This window comes from Macrobrachium nipponense, chromosome 4 (assembly GCF_015104395.2).
Source record: "Macrobrachium nipponense isolate FS-2020 chromosome 4, ASM1510439v2, whole genome shotgun sequence".
NCBI classification, from domain to species: domain Eukaryota; kingdom Metazoa; phylum Arthropoda; class Malacostraca; order Decapoda; family Palaemonidae; genus Macrobrachium; species Macrobrachium nipponense.
Genome location: NC_061100.1, coordinates 67,079,288 through 67,100,961, shown reverse-complemented (window position 1 = coordinate 67,100,961; position 21,674 = coordinate 67,079,288). Strand labels below are relative to the sequence as shown.

Genomic DNA, 21,674 nt, shown 5'->3' with positions numbered 1-21,674 from the left:
AATGGGACGAGGCCCATTCCAGAAACATGGGGTACCAATTGCTCTTCGGCCAGTCTGGGGCTACTAGAGCCACTTGACCCTGAATGTCCTGAGTTTTGTGTCTAATACCTTCATAAGGAAGATTCACTGGAGGGAAAGACGTAAATCCTCTCCCTAGTTGTTCCAGTCCAGAGCCAGGGCGTCCGTGGCGTAAGCCAGAGGGTCCAGGTTGGGGGCTACATAACACGGTAGTTTGTGGTTTGCTTGTGATGCGAAGAGATCCACCTGTAGCCCATGGGACTCTTTGAAGGATCCATTGGTAACGAACTCTCGTCTAGAGACCATTCCGACTCTAGGGTACTGATCGGGATAGGGCGTCTGCTATGACGTTTCTCACTCCAGCATATGTGGGTGGAGGAAAGATGCCAACTGAATTTGTCTGCCAGGGAGAAGATGGCTATCATGACGTGGTTTAGATGACGCGACTTGGAGCCTCCTCTGTATTTTATGCAATGTACTACCACTGCGCTGTCCAAGACTAGCTTTATGTGGGAGTACCTTGGTGGGCGTAATCTTTTCAGAGTCAAGAAAACTGCCATTGCCTCCAGTACGTTTATATGGAACTGACGGAACTGGGGTGACCAAATTCCTTGAACCTTTTTGACTTGGGAGTACCCTCCCAGCCGCTTAAGGACGCGTCGGTGTGGATGGTGATCCTGGTGGAGGGAACTGAAGAGGAACTGACACTGACAGATTCTGACTTTTGAACCCACGGCCGAAGCCGGTTCTTTCAGAATCAGAGGCACTGAGGATAGCTTGTCCCTGGACCTGACATTTGCTCGTGAGCGCCAGATCCTGGTTAGATCTTTTAGTTTGGCTTTCATTAAGATGTTCGTTACTGAAGCAAACTGGAGAGAGCCGATGATCCTTTCCTGAGCTCTCCTTGATGCTAGTTTGTGACTTAGAAATTGCTTGACTGAACTTCGCTATTTCTTTCCTTTTGGTGGATGGAATCGACAGAGTGTGTGAGGATAGATTCCATTGAATGCCTAGCCACTGAAAGTTTGACTCTGGAGGGTGAGTCTTGATTTGGATCTGTTTATCTTGAATCCTAGATATTCTAGGAATTGGATCACTTTCAGTGTGGCCTTGTTGCATTCTTCGACTGATGGGGCCCAGACAACCAATCGTCGAGATACGCTACTACCATAATCCCTTGAGCTCTGAGCTGTTGCACTACTACTTCCGCTAGCTTCGTGAACACCCTGGGTGCCACGTTGAGCCCGAACGGGACTACCTTGAAGGAGAACGTCTGATCTCCTATCTTGAATCCCAGATACGGACGGAGTGTCTTGCAATAGGGATAGATAGTAGGCTCTGTAAGATCGATAGAGGTGGTGACGGCCCCACGGGGAAGTAAGGTCCGCACCTGTGAGATCGTGAGCATCTTGAACTTGTCGCAGCGGATGGCTAAGTTTAAGCGGACAAGTCTAAGATTACCCTTCTTTTGTTTGAGCCTTTCTTGGAACGCTGAACAAGCGACCTTGAAATTTTAACCTTTTGACTTTGACTATAGCTCCTTTCTGAAGGAGGTCTCTGCGTACTCTGTCAATTCCTTGGAAGGAAGTTGACGGAAAGGTCTGGCTGAGGTGGGTTCGTCAAAACCAGCTCCAACCAGCCCTTTGACACTATGCTCTGAGCCCACTGGCTGAAGTTCCACCGGTGGCGAAAGTGAAACAGCCTCCCTCCTACCTGAAGTTCTTCATTGGTTCTGGTAACCCCCTCGACCTCCTCTGAAGTGCTTTCCCATATTGAAGGGGCCTCCCGATCCTCTCCCACGAAAGGACCGCTTACCTCTGCCTCCCTTGTTCGAGCGGTCATACTTCTGAGAAGCTTGACTCTCGAAGGCTTGATTGTAAGCTGGAGAGATGGCGTATGAGGTGGAGGGCTGAGGCTGAGGGGATATCACATAAATAGGCTGTGATTGACCTTTAGACGTGGAGGGCTGGGCTGTCTGCACTAACGGCACTGTAGGAACTTGTTGAGGGAAGCGCGGTTGCTTCTTTTGGTAAGGCTGGAAACGTTCCTGGGTCTTTCCTTTTGCCCGCCCCTTACCTTTTGGTTTTGGGTCAGGTCTTGCCTTTCTCCTTAGCCGTAAGAACCCCAACGGCTCCCTTAAGGCGCTGGTCTTCCAACCTTCGTAGCCTCTGCCTGGACTTCCTTTACCATAGCCTCTGGGAAGAGATCTGCGCCCCAGATGTTAGAAAGAGAGTACCTATTCGGTTCATGACGAATGGTTGCCTCTAGCAGGACATGCTTCCTACAATTCGTTCTGGCAGTGGCAAACTCGAACATATCTGACTGCACCGTTTGAGTCAGGCTTTGGTCATAAGCTTAAAAATTGGTTCTGAACCATAAGCCATGGTTGCTACCTCAGACAGACATCAGGTTGATGGATGGCTGGATAGTCGTGTTTTCGAGTCAAATTCCGCATTGAATAAGACTATCAGGGAGCCTGGGCAGACTTTTCACCAAACTGCTCCATAGCACAGTCAGGTTGAGTTTGCCAGCTGTGAAAGATTAGGCAAGTATTCCCACAATTCTCCAATTGAAGGGAGCAACGGAGATGTTGGGGTCTGCTTCTTTTAACTGAGGCATGGGTTCCCCTTTCTGAGCTGCTGAGATGGTCCGACCTAGCTATCTTGGTTAGGAAAGGGAGCGGGGTACTCTCGTCCATCGTGAAATGGTAAAGGGACTTTTGAAGGTGGTTTGGATCTTGGTGTTCGAACAGTCCATGTCCCCTAAACATCTGAGCCATTCTCGCTGAGCCTGGTCTCGAGAATAGAGGACTGTCTCCTTTGGTACCCTGTCATCCCTAACCATAGCCGAAGGCGTGAGCCTAGCGTAGCCTATGAAGGGAGGCTGTAGGGCCTTCCGGGTAGAACTCGAAGTCCTCTATTCTTCGAGTTCCAAACTCCAGTATGGAGATGAGACCATCCTTGGAAGGGGGCGTATGATGCTACTCTCCAAGGATTGTTCATGGAGAAAGCGGGCAGCGAGTCATGCGGGGGAAGCTGAGATCCGCTAGTGTTGGAGGTTGAGGGAGAGAGGCAAGAGGGGCTTCTCTTAGACCGGCTATAATAGTGTCCTGAGAAGTGATCCTGTCCGACAGGCGGGATATCATATGTTCCATACTCGTCTTAAGGGAGCCCACTAGGTCGCCCACCTGTTGCAACAGGCCAGCATTGGGTGTCAAAGCCGGAGCTGCTGCGGAGGGGTGGAGGGGAGACTCTGAATAGGCACCAAAGGTAGTGGAACTGGTGATACTGCCGGGGTGCGGGATTTCTCCTTAGGTTTACTCTTTGAGGACTTTGAGCCGGAGCTAGACCCTTTAGACCTGTCTGGGCCGGATTACGCAGCCGGAGACTTGCGCGAGGTAAGAAGACGAGGACGTCTTCTTTGAAGACGATGACGTCCATTAGTCAAGGTCAATATGGTTTGGACTTGATCTTAGGTCTAACCCGAAGCCTCTGGAGGAGTATATAACTCATCACCCGTAAAGCCTTGGAAGGATGGAGAGGTTGCAGGGGTAGAAGAAACAGTCACTCCCAAGGGAGACCCTTGGGTACCTGCATTACTTACCTCGGCCCAACAGGTCGTCTATACCTACCATAGGTTCAACATTTATATCCAGGGTTGTTTTCGACATCCGTGGAGATATCCTGGTCTTGTTCTGTTAAGGAGGCCGCCAGTTGTTGTTGGATAAAGGCAATAGAGGGGTCCGCCTCTACCGGGTCGACGTACCCAGTCGCCTTGCCTCCGGGAAAGATTAACAGAGCTAATCGCTTCTCCAGTATGTAGGGCTGACCCTTGGCGGCGTTCTTGCCAAAACCTCCGACCCAGGCCCGCAGGGTAGCCAATGCCGTATCTCTTACTGCCGGAGCCTGTAAGAGAGGGTATATTTTAGATTTAAGAATCACTTAAAACTAAAACTTAGAATATAACTTAAAACTAGATGCCTTAAGTTAAAGTAAATAACGTAAAAAACTTAAGTACTAAAAGAAGCGGAGCAGCATGCGGAGATGGAATACTTACGCCTTCCAAAAGCTGGCTCACCAGATCGTAACATATGGTACACGTCTCATGGTTACCAGACCTGGATGTCCCCGTGCGGAGTCGCGCATGGAGCATGGGACCGGCAAACTTCGTGTCCACAGGGGTCCTGAAGTGTAGCGGAACATCCCGGATGCTCACAGTTGGTGGCCTGTAAGTGGGAAGACACATGAGTATCTTAAAGGGGGAACACTTACAGACTAAGGACAAAGAACTCCGTTACATGCCGGAGCTCGGAAAAATTTGGGCATAACCCCTCCCTGCATTGCCTGAATAGGCTATAATCCCGGAGAGATCCGGTAAAATGAAAGGGAGGGGTAGGGATGGTTTAAGAAACTTAAAGAATAAACTTAAAGATAACTTAAACCTACATGCAATGTCATGCAATGAACCGACATAGGTCCAGTGAAGCGGAGTGTAGTAACTCAGCAATACGGTACGGTTAGTAAAGACCTACTGTATGCTCCGGTCCAACTACGGTGGACTATACCCTTCCGCTGGATACCAGGGCTCCGATAGGGAGGAGCTCTAGTAAGGAGGGAAGGGCGAGATGACATACAGACTCGAGCTAGCCCGGAGCGGCAAGGAAGTAACGGGGGGGGGAAGGCCAGGGCCCCCCACAACGTACCACCCGGCCGAGCCGAGAAGCGGAGAGGTCGGAACCAGTCAGGGACTGTCGGACTCCCAGGTCCCTCTGGTGGAGGGGAGAGGGGGAGCCAGGCTCGGGCATGCGGGGCGAGCAAGGACAGACCGACCCACCCCCACCCGACTCTATGGGAGAGCGGGAGAGGAGGGGGGAGGGGGACTGGCAGGCGTCTGCTGGCGACTCGTGATCACGTAGTGAACCAACGAGGCGGTTAAACTAAGATACGGTAACCAAGCCTAGGCCAACCAACTGATCAGAGAGAAGCTATCGGGAAGCAACCGAACTGACAAGCGGTAGCATAAGGCCCAAGGGCTAAACCAAGCTTGATCAGAGAGAAGCTATGTGGAAGCGACCGAACTGATCAACGGTAGACTAGGCTCTCTACGAGCCGGGACCTAGGCTAAGCCAGACGCTAACTAACCTCACAGTGACAAAACATATAAATATATATAATAAAAATGAAAGAAAGAAGGTAAAAAAAGCAGGAGAAAAAATCCAGGAGTGTGCATAGCCCGAAAGCGAGTCTACCACTCAAAGCTAGTCAGGGGCCGATACTAAGAAACCTGGACTAGGGTCCCTGGATAGAAAAAGCCTTACATAAGGGTGACATACATGTATGACAACTGAGTAGACCTAACGACGTGGATAATCAAATAGAGCGTAAAATAATAAGGGATGTTTCTAGGTATGGGAGACCAAGAACGAACCCAACATGCGGCAGGACCATGCTGCCATGCTTCCAGCCCCGAGAACGTATTTGTACCTAAAAAACGGCAAATACTGTCTCGGGGACGGAAAAAACTCGCTAACCGTAAATACTGAGTACTTAACTTAGCTGCTGCAATAGCTGCACGCTCCATTATCGAAAATCCGAAGAAAGGGCACAAAAATCACAGAGAGGAAAAATAAAAAAAACACGTGTAGACTCGTGTGCAGGCTAACTGAAAAGGATGGCCACCAGAGGCGCAGCAGTCGTCGCAAGCATGGGATGGAGTAGTAGTAGTACGAGCTGCTCTCTCTGTGGGACGGCTCCCTCTTGGAGGGTTTTGTAGTGGGAGATTTCTATTGCATTTGGCTCGTGGTAGTGGTCTTCACTCGCCTAGTGTTCATACCGACACCCTCCTAGAGGGTGAGCGAGTCAGTTATACTGACCTTTTTCTTTATTTTATTTATTCTCTGTATTGTGTTAGTACATTTACCCTAGAAATAATAGATTAAAGGATATTTCGCGCAAGCGACACGAGCTGAGCCCAGAAATATGTTTTGGTTACATTACAACAAAAATTTTGAGGTTATGATGATTTTTGACACTTTTTTTTTTTCGTATTTTTTTTAATTTTTTTTTTTTAGTGACGCCGCATATGCGGAACTAGTTTGCGGGCGAATGAATACACTAGCTTGGGATGCGCAGTTTAAAACAGTCCAAAAGCGCAAATATAATGAAAAATCATTGCTTGTTTCCAGTACATATAATTAAAAAAAAACTAAGTTTCTGGTTAGATTACAACACAAATTCCAAGGTTACGACGTTTTGTTATGCTTTTTAACGATACCTCATATGCAGAACTAGTTTTTGAGCGGAGGTGCATAAATTAATTAACGCTATTAAACGTATGGTAAATTGACCGAACAACGACCTCGGACGGTCGAGGACGCCAAGCGTAACAATACGAAAGGACGCCACTTCAATCGCGTGCCTGCCTGCATTCCACCACTAGGTTGTGTGCTGAGACGTTGCTGAAATTCCTTGCCATTTTCGCAAATTTACAATGGCTCCTAAACGCCAAAGTACTTCTCCGATGATAGTTCATCCAAGAAGAGGAAGGTCATCACGATGGAGGTCAAATATGACGTGATAAAGCGTTCGGAGAAGGGAGAAACTAACACCGAAATAGGCCGTTCTTTAGGCTTGAGCAGGACCACGGTGGTAACCATTGTGAAGGATAAGGAACGTATTCTGAAGCATGTTAAGGATGCTGCACCGATGAAGTCAACGGTGATAAACGAGAAGCAACGTAGCCAGAGCATTGTTGAAATGGAGAAATTGCTCATGATCTGGCTGGAGGACCAGAACCAGCGACGTGTTCCGGTGAGCTTAAGTGTGATCCAGGAGAAGGCTAGAGCGCTGCATGAGGCAGTAGTGAAAAAGTTTGGCGAAGGCAGTGCTGGTGGTGAATTTTCCGCGAGTAGAGGTTGGTTTAACCGTTTTAAGGCTCGTGCAAATTTGCATAATGTGAAGCTGCAAGGTGAATGAAGCTGCTAGTGCTGATAGCGAAGCAGCAGAAAGTTTTTCCAGGTGGTTTGGCTGAGATATTAAGGATGGTGGTTACACGGCTGACCAAGTCTTTAATGTGGATGAGACTGGATTATTTTGGAAAAGAATGCCAAATCGAACGTACCTTTCCAAGGAGGAGAAGTCAGCACCTGGCCATAAAGCTGGAAAGGAGCGACTGACTTTGCTGTTTGGGGCCAATGCAAGTGGTGATTTGAAAACTGAAGCCCTTGCTGGTGTATTTCGGCCGAGAATCCCAGGGCTTTCAAGGGCATTTTCAAGAGTCAACTCCCTGTGATTTGGAAATCTAACAAGAAGGCGTGGGTTACCTTAATGGTCTTCGAAGATTGGTCAATGACCATTTCGTGCCAGCAGTGGAGCGGTATTTGACTTCGAAGGGTCTGCCTTTTAAGGCCCTCTTAGTTCCTGTACAATGCCCCTGGTCACCCTTCAAATTTGAGCGACATGCATCCTAATGTGAAGGTGGTGTACCTCCCACCCAATACCACATCGCTGATACAGCCAATGGACCAGGGAGTAATAGCTAATTTCAAGGCTTACTACCTTAGAAGGACCATACGTTTTGCTTTGATGCATAGAAGCTAACAAGGAGTTGACACTGAAGCAATTCTGGAAGGGCTACAACATTGCAGATGCAGTGAAGAACATTGCAAGTGCTTGGGACGAGGTGAAGACGACCACTTTAAATGGGGCCTGGAGGAAACTGTGTCCACAGTTTGTGCACAGTTTTGAAGGCTTTGACCAGGCAGAAGACGTCGAGACTGTGACGAGGAAGATCGTAGGGCTAAGCAAGAGGCTGCAACTAGATCTTGAACCTGATGATGTAACAGAGCTGCTGGCTTCCCATGGAGAGGAATTGTCTGCAGAGGACTTACTACGAACTTGAACAACAAATGATTGAGAAGAGGAGGCGGCACCAGAGCCAAAACCCAGGTCATTAACGTGAAAGGCTTGTCAGAGGGGTTTTTACTCCATCTGGAGAGAGCCTTGGCTTCTTTTGAGGCAGAAGACCCTAACGTTTCTAGGTTTGACAAAATCAAGAGAGGAATCATGGATTTGGTGACTTTCTACCAAAGGAGACCCTGGAAGGAGAAGCAGACGAACGAGAAGTGTGTCAGTCCAGGCTTGACACTTTCCTTTCACAAGTCTCCAAGTAACCACCACCGCCCACTCCTAGTCCTGGTAAGGAATTCTGAACGTTTTACTAATTTATGTGTTTACATAGTGTACATATTAAAATGTGTTAATTTTTTAATGTAACAACTAAATGTAAGAGTAAATTGTAACTTCATTAATTTTCATCATTTGTAATTTTATTGCAGAAGTGGTGACAGTCCAGATCCCCCTGTACTACCTGTGACAGTTCCAGATCTCCGTACTACCTGTGACAGTTCCAGAATCTCCCTGTACTACCTGTGAGTTCCAGATGTACGGCAGGTCCCGATCCCTGACCTGGACCTCTGTATCACCCCGCCCACCTGTACCGTGTACAATCAGGTAAGCAATTTCATTTTTTCTCATTTTCATGTTGGAAATTGTTTACACCCTACATACATACGTACACTAAACTTACATAGTGGTACAATGTGTTTGATGTTGCATAACCTTATTATTTTTTTTTTTTTTTCATTTCAGACCCCTTTGATAGTGACAGTGACCCAGATGACCCTGAGCCTTTCCATGGTTTTGATGCCTCGCCCTATACATCAGGTAAGGAATCCTTAACAAATTTGTATAAAATGTTTTATAAATTGCTAATAGAAATTTTATTAAAAGTGTACATATGCTACAATTATCACCTTATAATATATTTTATGTACCCTATCATTCTTTCCAGATGTAGATGTTCCCTCATCAGTTGATACGAGTACCACCTCCAGAGCCCAAATCAGTTGATACGAGTAGTATCACCTCTCCCATTCCTTCAGGTAAAAGAATTCTTCATTTTTTATATTGAACATACGTATTACACACTACATATGTCAAACAGTAATAACATGTGCAGTAGTTACAGTAGTAGTAACTATCATTTTATATATTTTTTATCATTCCAGACTTCCAAGCACCTGCCCATCCCACTCCATAGCCCAGCCACCCACTCTCATGTACGATATGGCCATCCCAGTAAGCAAGCCAACCACTAGAATTTGGTAAGGACATTTTTTTTTATTAATGTTTTAATATTACATATGTAATAACCATGTTATGTATGTAACATACATACTATAATCATATGTATTACATTATCATTCCAGACTGGCATGCACCTGTGACTTACATAAACCAGACCTCTACATAGCCTACATGTCTCATTTTGCTGAAGGTAAGAATTCTCAGTTGTGTTAATGTTTGCATACGTACAATAAATTTTGTACACCTAAGTGGTTACATACTGTCCTTTAATATTAATTCTTCATTCCAGACTGCCCATCATCCTAGCCTGTTATCTGTGATAAAGCACACTGAAGTTAGGTTTGGAATGCATCCTTATCATGAATGCTCTACACCTCCACCTCCATCTCCCACAACCTAGGTAACAGCTTTGAGACTCACTAAAAGTTGGTAAGTTATGTAAGGAATTTCTAAATAAGTTTTATACTACATGTTATATGTGATATTAAACCACTGTATGGTGCATATTACTGTATGTAACTTACTATGCATAGAGTACTTACTGACAAAATTATTTTTTGTACATTCCAGAACCCCCTGAATGATGTAGGCTATGGGGCCACATAAGACTTTGTCCATCCAGGGTTACGTTGAATGCCAAATTTAAACTAAAGGTAAGGAATTAATTAACATACATTAACTCTTTTAGTACTCTTGATATATCTACAGTAATTAACATATGCATTCACAACTTTTCTGTAGGTATATTTTGTACACTAATTTTGTTACTTTTTCCTTCCAGAACCAACATTTTTCACACAACTCCAGGTTGTTACTACAAGTGTCATCAAGGGATAACTACTACAAGTAGAAGCACCATTTTTGGATGGAAAAAACCCTTCAGGAAAAGTATCGTATCACATGTAACATGTAGTGTAACAAAGTATGAACAGTAAGGTTTTTACATACAGTAGTACATATTACATACGTACATAACTTTTTTTTTACAGGAATTTCCAACCAAGTTGATTATGTACATATGTACATGTTATAAACCACTGTACGTATGGTTACTGTATGTAACTTACTAAACATACATAACATGACTTAACTTTGATACTTTTTGGTACATTCCAGAAAACCAGGACCCCCTCCATGATGCAGGCTATGGGGCCACATAAAACTTTGTCCAGGGTTACTACATAACATAGCACGACAACTGTAAACTATGTACTACTGTACACTAAAGGTAAGGAATTATACATAGTAGTAAACATACATTAAGTAAGTTTTATACGTACATACTAAAAAAAAGTGACCAAGATCTCTCACATGGGATAAGTGATCAAGGTCCCTCATGGAATTGGTACTGTACACTCCCTGCTGAACAGGGGGTGTAGACCAATCATTTACAATAATGCATACCAGTTGATATTAAACCACTGTATGGTGCATATTACTGTATGTAACTTACTATGCATAGAGTACTTACTGACAAAATTATTTTTTGTACATTCCAGAACCCCCTGAATGATGTAGGCTATGGGGCCACATAAGACTTTGTCCATCCAGGGTTACGTTGAATGCCAAATTTAAACTAAAGGTAAGGAATTAATTAACATACATTAACTAAGTTTTATACATGTTATATATGTGATATTAAACCACTGTATGGTGCATATTACTGTATGTAACTTACTATGCATAGAGTACTTACTGACATACTAATTATTTTTTGTACATCCAGAACCCCTGAATGATGTAGGCTAGGGGCCACATAAGACTTTGTCCATCCAGGGTTACGTTGAATGCCAAATTTAAAACTAAAGGTAAGGAATTAATTAAACATACATTAACTAAGTTTTATACATGTTATATATGTGATATTAAACCACTGTATGGTGCATATTACTGTATGTAACTTACTATGCATAGAGTACTTACTGACATACTAATTATTTTTTTTACATTCCAGAACCCCCTGAATGATGTAGGCTATGGGGCCACATAAGACTGTGCATCCAGGGTTACGTTGAAAGACAAATTTAAACTAAAAGTAAGGAATTAATTCACATACATTAACTTTTTACTCTTGATATAACTCAAAGTAAGGAAATTATAAACTAAAAGTAAGGAATTAATTAACATACATTAACTCTTTTACTCTTGATATCTATAATTTACATATTGCATTCAGGACTTTGTGTAGTATTTTGTACTAATTGTGTTATACTTTTACCTTCCAGAGCTACCAGACTGGGATTTTAGTGTACTCCAGGATCTAACAAATACTACTACGAAGTGTACAGTGCATATATAGTGTTTAGTGTATAATCTAACCTAAGGATTAATGTAGTACATTGTGCTTTTTAGTGTCACAAGAGTTTAATAAAGAATTATACCTTCAAGAACCATCCTTTGCCATTGAAATAACCACACTACACATCATGCAATCTACTTGCATGTCACACAGGTAAGGTCTCTAACTTTTTCTTAGTTTAAGGCATATTTCCAAGTGTCGTTCCGGCTTACGACGATTTTCGGCTTACGACGCGCCTCAAGAACGGAACCCCCGTCGTAACCCCGGGGACTGCCTGTATTATATATATATATATATATATATATATATATATATATAGATATATATATATATATATATATATATATATATTATATATATATATATATATATATTATATATATATATATATATATATATATATATATATATATATATATATATATATATATATATATATATATATATATATATATATATATATATATATATATATATATATATATATATATATATATATTATATATATATATATATATATATATATATATATATATATATATATATATATATATATATATATATATATATATATAATAGATATATGTAAGTATGGATGCATGTATGTATGTATAATTATACATACATACATACATACAGGCAGTCCCCGGGTTACGACGGGTTCGGCTTACGACGTTCCGAGGTTAAGGAGCTTTTCAATTATATTCATCAGAAATTATTTCCAGGGTTACGACGCCTACAACTTTAATGGTACAAAAGTCATTCAATTATTTGTATGATGAATTGAAGTCTAAATTTAATTTTGATGTTTCAGTCTTGCACTGAACAACTTTTTCAACATCATTGTCCTCTGATGATTGGCAGAAAGGAATATGACGTCATTTCAATGTCACTTTTTTCCAGGTTGTAATTGGCCGAGCAGCCATACCATTGAGCACAAGAAATGTTGTGATAAAAAGAATAATTCCGACATACCAATTTATTTGTGCACTGATACTGATAATAAGGACTAAAGAAATAAATTTGTTTGCTTACTAATTTTCACAAAGTACATGAGACTTTTTCAACATCATTCGTCCTCCTCCGATGATTTGCAGAAGGGAAATGATGTCATTTATGTCACTGGCTTTCCATCCTGTGATTGGCCAAGCAGCCCCCATGTCAGCAAGGGATGGCCCCAGAAAACACACGAGCATAAAAACTGTCGTAACCCTAGCCTTGGAAATTTTCGTTACGGCTGCCATAACCGTAGCCACAACGATTAATAAATTACTATGCTGTATGTGTAGTATAGAGTATACTGTAGGCTAGGCTACTGTATTTGTATGTATACAATATCATCAGCCTAGGCTAACTTGTTAATGTTATTCAATTTCCCTTTGCACTGAATAATCATAAGCCAATATGCATTGAACCTAGAGAATTAGCTGGAATTAATATTGTTCCTACACGACATACAAACCCTCGGTCCTTTGCATGAGAATTACTTTCAGCATACATTGGAACCTCGACATACGAAAGTCCATACTTACGAAAAATCCAAGTTATGAAAGCAAAAACGATGATATTTTTGCTTCTGTATACGAAAATAATTCAGGTTGAGAAAGGGTGTACTGTAAAGTCCGAGATTCGCCCAGACCGCCGAGAACAATTTTAAAACTTGCGCACCGCTAACTCAGTAGACTCACCACCATCCTCCTGCTCTCCCATTGGTTCCTGATGCTAGTCACCGCCGTAAGATCCTGCTCTCCTATTGGTCAGCATCTATCCCATCATGCCTCCACGTAAAGGCGTCCTTTGGCCACTTCGTCACATCAGCGTTATCGTACGCACACGGAATTTGTTCATTCACATATACGTATTTCGTTTGTTAACATAAATTGGTGTTAGTGATTTGGCTTTCTACTTGTATACTTTATCATGTTGTGTGTTAACTTAATTAACTTATTTAGCCATGGGTCCCAAGAATGTTGCTGAAGTTCACAGAAAGAAGAGAATGCTTTCTATGGAGACAAAGATGGAGATAATGAAAAAGTATGAAGCTGGCATGCGGTTGAGTGTGATCGCTAAGGAATACGGCTGAAATCCCTCGACGATAGGCACCATCCTTAAGCAGAAGGAAGCCATCAAAGCAGCTACACCTTCCAAGTGCATGACTATTTTGTCCAACAGGAGGAGCCACGTGCATAGTGAGATGGAGAGGCTGCTTCTTGTATGGATTAAAGACAAGGAAACCGCTCGCGATACGATAAGCGAGACGGCAATCTGCCACAAGGCTAGCGCTATTTTTCGTGATCTGATTGCACAGGTCGAAGACGACGGAGGAGAAGGGACATCAACACCAACCCCAGACTTCAAGGCTTCTTGTGGGTGGTGCGGCATGGGGAGGCTGCCAGCTCAGACACAAAAGCGGCTGAAGCCTTTATTAACCCTTTAACGCCGATTGGACGTATTAAACGTCGATATAAATTGTCTGTTGGGTGCCGATTGGACGTATGGTACGTCGATATAAAAAGTTTTTTTTTTTTAATTCACGGAAAAATAGTTATAGGCCTACTAGGCGAAAACTTTTGAATCACGCGCCTTGGGGGATGCTGGGAGCTCACGGATCAAGGCGTTGTTTTGTTTACAATCGTTACACAGGCGCGCAAGCACGAATTTCTTTCTTATCGCACACAAAAGTATCAGCGACACATCTCAGAAATTATTTCGTCACTTTGACATAATTTTTGCACCATTTTAAATTAGCCGTTACATGGAGTATTATATATGAAAATGTGTGAATTTCATGTAGAATACAACCAAAAACAACTCATGGTTGTAGCTTTCATCAGTTTTGAAATATTTTCATATAAATAACGATAAGTGCAGAAATTTGACTCTACGAAATGGTCGAAAAACCCAATTGTAAGCGAAAACTCTTATATCCTAGTAATATTCAATCATTTACCTTCATTTTTCAACAAATTGGAAGTCTCTAGCACAATATTTCGTTGATCTAGCACAATATTTCGATTTATGGTGAATTTATGAAAAAAAACTTTTCTTTACGTCCGTATGGTAACTCTTCTGAAAATGTTTGCACCATTTTAAATTAGCCGTTACATAAAGTTTTATATATGGAAATGTGTGGAATTTCATGTAGAATACAACTAAAAACAACCCATGGTTGTAGCTTTTATCAGTTTTGAAATATTTTCATATAAATAACGATAAGTGCCAAAATATCAACCTTCGGTCAACTTTGACTTGACCGAAATGGTAAAAAAACGCAATTGTAAGCTAAAACTCTTATATTCTAGTAATATTCAATCATTTACCTTTATTTTGTGACAATTGGAAGTCTCTAGCACAATATTTTGATTTATGGTGAATTTATGAAAAAATAAAAAATTTTCTTTACGTCCGCGCGGTAACTCTTCCGAAAAAAATCAGAAAATTTTCGTCCAATTGTCGTAATGTTTGCCCCATTTTAAATTAGCTGTTACATATATATGAAAATGTGCGCAATTTCATTTGGAATACAACAATAAACAACCCATGGTTGTAGCTTTTATCAGTTTTGAAATATTTTCATATAAATAAAGATAAGTGCAGAAATTTCAACCTTCGGTCAACTTTGAATCGACAGAAATGGTCGAAAAGCGCAATTGTAAGCTAAAAATATTACATTCTAGTAATATTCAATCATTTACCTTTATTTTTCAACAAATTGGAAGTCTCTAACACAATATTTCGATTTATGGTGAATTTATGAAATAAAGTTTTTCCTTACGTCCGCGCGGTAACTCTTCCGAAAAACTCATAAATATTTTCGTCCGATTGTCGTAATGTTTGCACCATTTTAAATTAGCCGTTACATAAAGTTTTAAATATGAAAATGTGTGCAATTTCATGTAGAATACAAGAAAATCAACCTATGGTTGTAGCTTTTATCAGTTTTGAAATATTTTTATATAAATAACGATAAATAGAAAAAATTCATCCTTCAGTCAAATTTAACTCGACCGAAATGGTCGAAAACTGCAATTGTAAGCTACAACACTTACAGTTTAGTAATATTCAATCAATTACCTTCATTTTGCAACAAAGGGAAGTCCCTAGCACAATATTTCGATTTATGGTGAATTTTTGAAAACCGCTTTTTTTTACGTCCGCTCATTACGAATTCATGCATCATTTTGTGATAATATTTCCTCTGTGGTGCCTTGATCGTTTTACAATGTGTTATATACCAAAATGATCGCAATTTAGTGTACAATACAACGAAAAAAATTAACTCGTTAGCTCTAACCGTTTTGCTCACAGCGCAATTTGAATACAATTATATATGAAATTTTGTTTTTGCGCTATCATATATCCCATTATTTATATATGATATTTTTTTTTCATTTCTGATGGTTGCATACTAAACTTCATGCAATGACAAAAAAAGGAGCTACAAATGAACTCTTAATCTTGAAAACTAAGCGTGCTGTGATTTTTGAAAAAAACATTTTTTCCGATTCAGCGCTCACTCCCAGACCCCGCCGGCATACAGGAGAAGATTTTTATTATACCCCTTCAGCGTTAAAGGGTTAAGACGTTTGACGAGATGACGATCAAGGAAGGCTACAGTTCTCAGCAAGTCTTCAACTGTGATGAGACTGGCCTTTTTTGGAAAAAAATGCCTCGTCAGACGTACATCACTGAGGAAGAGAAGAAGCTACCTGGGCATAAGCCTATTAAAGACAGGCTTACGCTCACACTTTGCTCCAATGCCAGTGGGGATTGTAAGGTGAAGCCCCTACTTGTGTATCATTTGGAGACTCCTTGAGCCTTCAAGGCCCACAAAGTGCTAAAGGAGAATCTTCCGGTGATGTGGAGGGCTAATGCGAAAGCCTGGGTAACGAGACTTTTGTTCACTGAGTGGGTAAATCTGTGTTTCGGCCCGACAGTGAAGAAATTCTTGGAAGAGAAGTGCCTCCCTCTGAAATGTCTGCTGTTGTTGGAAAATGCCCCCGCTCACCCTCCTTGCCTCGAGGAAGATATCCTAGCGGAGCACTCTTTCATCAAGGTTCATTATCTGCGTCCTAACACCACCCCTCTCCTCCAGCCCATGGACCAGCAAGTGACATCGAACTTCAAGAAGCTGTATACGAAACATCTTTTCAAGAGATATTTCGACATCACCGATACCACAAACCTCACCTTGCGTGAATTTTGGAAGGAGCATTTCGATGTCGTCATATGCATCCGACTCATCGATCAAGCTTGGCAGGAGGTTTCGAGGCGAACCTTGAATTATCCGTGGAGGAAACTCTGCCCAAGACTTTGAGGGATTCGACGTGGGCGAAGCTGATGCAGATTCAGAAACAGTTGACGATCCTGAGACTGTTTCGCAACCAGATCTTGACAAGGTCATTGCACTCGGCAGGCAAGTCATGGGGCTGGTCATCGACGAGGACGACATCAATGACCTTCTCGAGGAGCGCCAAGAGGAGCTTACGTCGGATGACCTGAAGGAGTTGGAGGTCATGCAACGTAATGTTGTTCAAGAAGAGTTCTCTAGAAACGGCGAGGAGGAGGAGGAGGACCCTATGACAACGGCAGAAATTAAGGATGCTCTAGCTGCTTTTCATATAGTGCAATCATTTGTAGAAAAGAGACACCCCGAAAAGGCTTACACAGGTCGTATGCTTTGGCAGTTCGATGACATTTGCCCGAGTCGTTTCAGGAACATTTTTGAAAAGCAGGCAGAAGCAATCTTCCTTAGATAGTTATTTTTTAAAGAGGCCTTTAGTAGTAGTAAGCAAACAGGAAGTTGAAAGTGGTAAAGAAATTGAAATTTTAAAAAAAAAAAATAAAAAAAAAAAAAAAAAAATAAATAAACAATAAATAAATAAATAAATAAATTAGTATAAAATAGTAAAAAAAAATAAAAAAATTAGAAAAATACAAAAAAAAAAAAAAAAAAAGAGAAATTTAATTTTAAGTTTTTTGTAAAGTTAAGTGTTAATGTTTTCCGTCATTTGTTAATGTGTTTCGTAAAGTTTAGTGTAAATGTTTTCTGCCATTTTTTAATGTGCTTCGTAAAGTTAAGTGTTCATAATTAGTGTCATTTGTCCTCCTCCTCTGTCGCCCTTTTCGGAGAGCGCCTCACTCGAAAGGTAAGGTTCCACATTTTACTGCATATATATTTCTGGGTTCGACCTGTGTTCGTCTGTGAAAAATCCCTGTAGCTCATTTTTCAAGTATAGATATATCCTAAATATACCAGAGAAAAAACTAGCATGGTATGCTGAAGTTACTACCCTCAGCGCGAGCACCCAAAGGGCGTCGGTATAAGTAAAGGGGCGAAGTGGAAGCCACTACTCACAGGCCTTCTGCCAATTTAGAGGATTCCTTTTCCAAAATCCCCTCTCTTAGAGAGAGCCGTTTGCAACGCCCACTCCTCCCTCCTCGCTCCCGCTACTACTTACTACTAACCCGACTCCGGCGTCATCCAGCCTTCCTGTATTAGCGATCGTGTGCGAAATAGCATTTGTCGCAGCTACCCAGGGATTTAAGCTCTCTTCGCGATGTCGACTGGAAGAAACTCCTCTACACCTAAGCTGAGTACTCCCAATTTTAGTTTTTTGTGACTTATATGGTTGAGAGGTTTTCCATAGTCACCTTCGGCCCCTCAGAAAAAGTATTGTGGGCGCCGTCGGCTGGCCCGCCATTGTGGGAGCGTCATCAGAACGCGAATTAATTTCACACACTAATCTCCACTGAGTTTTCGTTATATATATATGGAGGTTGAATTATAATCATCAGTGACATGTTATGTATTACGTACTTACTTTTATCCGAAGTAAGATATAAAGAAGGCCTAACTCGCTCGTGACTTTCGCTGGGGTATAAAGAATAGCGGTTTAACTTATACTTTAAAATAAACCTCCCCCCCAGTGGCTCAGGGGCGGGTTTGCGCCTGTCCCTACATAATTTTTATTGTGATGTACAAGGGTAATTATTAGGCTACTTGTAGCCTATCATAATTGTTGAGGGAGAGAAGGGAGCCCTGTCCCTCTCTTTCTCCCTCTCTCGTAATAAGATTATGCATGATTGGTGTTAACACGATCTTAGATAAGTCTTGATTTATGCAGGATGAATTGCCTGGGCCCCCCAGCTCGACCGACCTAGCCTAGGCTAGGCCTTTCCTTGCTGCTGGCTGTAATCAAAGTGACAACTAAGTGAGCTGGTGGGGAGGCAGTGCTTCCCCACTGCCAAGCAGGTAACTACCGGCCCGGTACTTACTGCCTCAGTATATAAAAGTGTATTAGCCGGTAGTTTCAGCTGAGCTGTAATCTATCCTAAGTAAAGGACGGAAGGTTTGTATACGGTGTAGGAACAAATTTGTTTTAGGGTCTTGGCCTGCCGAATAAAAATTTTAATTTGCCCTATGCTTTTTTTCTTTTTCAAGAAAATTCTTATGTATAATATTTGATTTTGAGTCTTTTATTCTGATGACCAACATCAGGAAAATGCTATCGGCCCATGGCCTTTTTTTTTATTTCCAAGGAATGGTAAAAGGTTTATAATATTTCTTAATACGACCGTAGGGCCACAAGGCAGTAATTAGTCTATCATGTCCTTGACTAAGGTAAGAAGTTTCATTAGCCACATCTCTACTTTTCAAAATAGTTCAGCAATACTTAGTAAGTGACTGCAAGTAACCATTGTGCATTAGCCCAGTTTTATTTATTTTTTGTTTTTGTTTCAACAGTTTATGTTAGAATTATTTACTGTAAAAATGAGAAAACATTTGCTTCAGTATGCTAACCTAACTCAGTAGTAGTATTACAAGCTACATTTACATTGCCTGTATGTAATAGTTATCAATTAACCAGCATTAGGAGGTCATGTTGCTCTTGTTTTGCTGAAAAGCATGCAAGATGGGCCAGACGACCCACATTAAGCTCACAGACATAAAACTGAACTTGATAATTAATCAAGATAAAAATTCTTATATAGCTAGACAAAACAATATTCATTGATTCAAGTGACAGCAAACTTGCATCCTAAAGAGGACTGTCAAAAGAGCCAAGAAACTGAAGGATGAGAATTCTGCAATTAGAGACAATTTGAAAGAATCATTCACAGAGAGAGAAGAGAGAGAGAGAGAGAGAGAGAGAGAGAGAGAGAGAGAGAGAGAGAGAGTCCCTTGCATTAATAAGAGATTGAGTATGAATGTCAGTAGGCAGTCAAGAAAGGAAGCAGAACTATATGTAGTGCACTTTTTCTAGACATGAGAGCAGTATTCCAGGCAATGGCAGACCAAATTATAAAGCTGAAATAGCTGGGATGAAATGAAATTTCATTATTTCTCTCATGAAAGAGGAATGGGGAATCGTCACCTAATCACAGCGTTCCATGCATGACGGTTTTCCAGCCAAATGAAAATTCTTTTTTCTATTAAGTATTCGACTTATGTTTTTCTAAATTACCTACATAAAGGCAGTTCATATCTAGATAGAAAAAAATTACAATTGATATTGCTGAGGAATGAATGATGGTTCTTGAATACATACAGCCAAAGGGGTGGATACGACTAAATGGGTTTTGCGAAATACACGAAACTTTTTCAACATTATTCGTCCTCCTCCAATGATTGGCAGAAAGGGAGATAATGTAATTCTACGCCACTTTCTCCGGGCTGTGATTGGCCTAGCAGCCCCATGGTATACACTTCGGGAATATACTTCCTGCGTATCACAAGCGACGGGTCCGAGAAAGTACACGCGCATGCTCATAAAAAACTGTCGTAACTATAGCCTTGGAGAGTCGTGTTACAGCTGCCGTAACTTTAGCCACAGCATTTATTAATATAAGCCAATTCTGGAGATTCAATGCATTCTGACTATGATAAATCAGTAAAGGAAAAAAAAAAAAAAAAAAAAAAAGGAAACGAAACGGGAATCAGATTCAGACCGACATCGGCACAATTGAGCAATGTCAGGCTGTTGATGGCTACGTATAATCATGAAATAAATGCATAATGAATAGGTATGCATCTTTTCCATCAATCTTTTAAAAAGTTATATATTACTGTATCCAATAACATTGTATGTATTCTCATGATATTGTATCATAAAATACTAACAAAGCAGTCAATGTTTTGGTTTGGAAATCAGCTGATGGAGAATACAAGTTTATTTCGCCATATTTAACTCAATTCATAGCCAATTGTTTTGCTTTTTGCTAACATACAAGAATAGCTAGATACTTAACCCATATCAGACAAGGTAATTTTTCAATATACGACGTGTTTTTAAGTTAAAATATGAATTTAGTACGTCTTGTTGTGAACTAGTATTAGGTAAATTATTTTTTTCCTTTAACAGACTGTGTTGCGGACATGTTTATTGTGTAAAAAAATTACATGATTCCGTTTGCTTTTTTCACATATTTCATTGTAGCATCACAATTTTTGAAAGCAAATTGTATTTTTCCTAACTAGGTATACGAACCTGAGGTCCTTTACATAAGGAATTACTACTCTCAGCGTAGGCTGGATTATGGCCGTTAAATTCTTGAACAAGGTGGTTAGGCCCAGGTTTCAGATTGAGGGGTGGCATGAGGTGGGCATTAGGTAATGTAAAGGACCTCAGGTTTGTACAATTTAGGTATTGATATACAACCCTCAGTCCTTTACATACCTAGGTAGGTAGGTAATGAAGACTCACTGATTGGTGGGAGGAATGTGAGTGAGCCTCTAGAACTGACTGGAGTTCTGCACACCTAGGGTAGGTATTCCTCCTGGTCATAAGAGCGAGGAGGAGTATTGTCCTGCCTCTGACAACTTGATGTAGCTAGCTATAGCTAGGTAGGACCTAGGTACCTAGCTAAGAGCTGTATGATCAAGAGTCAGACAGACTTCTGGGCCTTTTCGAAATGAGTGAGGAACTCATAAAAAAAGGGGTTGGGAAGAATAGGTATTTAGAGTCGGAGGCATTAGGTAATGCAAAGTTAGATATGGGAAAGGTTTGCATTTACCTAGTAGCTAGCTAGTATACTACCTAGGTATACCTAGCTACTAGTACCTACTATTGCCAGTCTCCTTCCTAGAGGTAGGAGCGGGATTGCTTCTATGATTTTGATATGAAAAATATTAAAGAAAATCAGTAAGCTTACCGCATCAATAGCCCGACCAACAAGCGTAAGTTCGAGTCCTGTCCTCAAGACCTCAA

At 41.2% G+C, this 21,674-nt stretch overlaps 1 protein-coding gene and 1 long non-coding RNA gene across 2 annotated transcripts in view; one reads left to right on the top strand and one right to left on the bottom strand.

Moving 5' to 3' along the window:
* LOC135210941 (zinc finger protein OZF-like) overlaps positions 1 to 21,674 on the bottom strand; it is a 63,706-nt gene extending 42,032 nt beyond the window's left edge. The window contains exon 1 of the mRNA XM_064243914.1: positions 21,619 to 21,674. The gene's annotated coding sequence lies outside the window, so the exon portion shown is untranslated. The remainder of the gene's footprint in view (positions 1 to 21,618) is intronic.
* On the top strand, positions 9,390 to 10,081 carry LOC135211651 (uncharacterized). The gene is made up of 3 exons (XR_010313694.1): positions 9,390 to 9,593; positions 9,735 to 9,817; positions 9,946 to 10,081. It is a non-coding gene; the product is annotated as an uncharacterized LOC135211651 (long non-coding RNA).